At 41.3% G+C, this 895-nt stretch overlaps 1 protein-coding gene across 1 annotated transcript in view; it reads right to left on the reverse strand.

Annotated features, from left to right (window-relative positions):
- LOC119586325 (G-box-binding factor-like) overlaps positions 1-895 on the reverse strand; it is a gene marked incomplete at its 3' end in the record, with an annotated part of 50612 nt that overhangs the window by 3766 nt on the left and 45951 nt on the right.

Here is an 895-nt window from a genome sequence, read left to right on the forward strand (position 1 = left end):
GACAAACATAGATGTAAATGCACATGGGGCACACAGACAAAGATCACTGAAGCATTTTCAAAACCCTAAATCCTTTTTTTCCGTGGAAATAACTATCACGCACAGCGTACACATAAATGCCCAATATGGTAAGGAGGACAAAAGAGCCACGGCAGAAAAAAATAATAAAACAAAAATAAAACACGGGGAGAAGACAAAAATATAAGGACCACATTCCCGGAAGACAAAGAATAAGACGACTGGAAAAACGGTTAAAGTGAGCGACGCGAGAACATGGCAACTGCTTCTCTACAGACAAGACGTAGAAACGCGCCGAGGGTAATACTGTGTCTCCGCTTAAGACAAATACACGCGCAAAAACAGCAATGACGCTCCTTATTTGGACGTCGATGCAAGGTATATATTCTCAGAGCAAGACATCCACACTTGTTGGGTTGCCTAATCTTTCTCTCCCTCTTTCGCTCCTCTCGTTCTTCCCTTCTTGTCTGTGTCCCTCTCTCGCTTGTCTTTCCCGTTTATGTCTGTGTAGTTGTCAGTCTCTCTTTCTCTCTCTCTTTTTCTGTCCCTATTTGTCTGCATACCTTGTCTTTGTGTTGTCTGTATGTTGTCCTTCCCCCTACCCCCTTTGTTTGTTTGCCTCTCACTCTCTTCTGTCTCTAGTCTCTCACCTTTGTCTTTTTCTCTCATACACACTAATTCTAGCTGATTATAGACTATGTATTTAACTCACCCGGATCTTGCACAAAGAACAAAGACAAACACAAATAACGTATTAAAAAAAACATACATATAAAACGATAAAACCTTTAATATGTATACACATAGTGTTAACGGAAAGTTGAGAGGGGGAGAAGGGGAAAGGAGGGGGCAGAACAACAGTAATGCCTACCTTTAT

This window comes from Penaeus monodon, chromosome 21 (genome assembly GCF_015228065.2).
Source record: "Penaeus monodon isolate SGIC_2016 chromosome 21, NSTDA_Pmon_1, whole genome shotgun sequence".
Taxonomy (NCBI): domain Eukaryota; kingdom Metazoa; phylum Arthropoda; class Malacostraca; order Decapoda; family Penaeidae; genus Penaeus; species Penaeus monodon.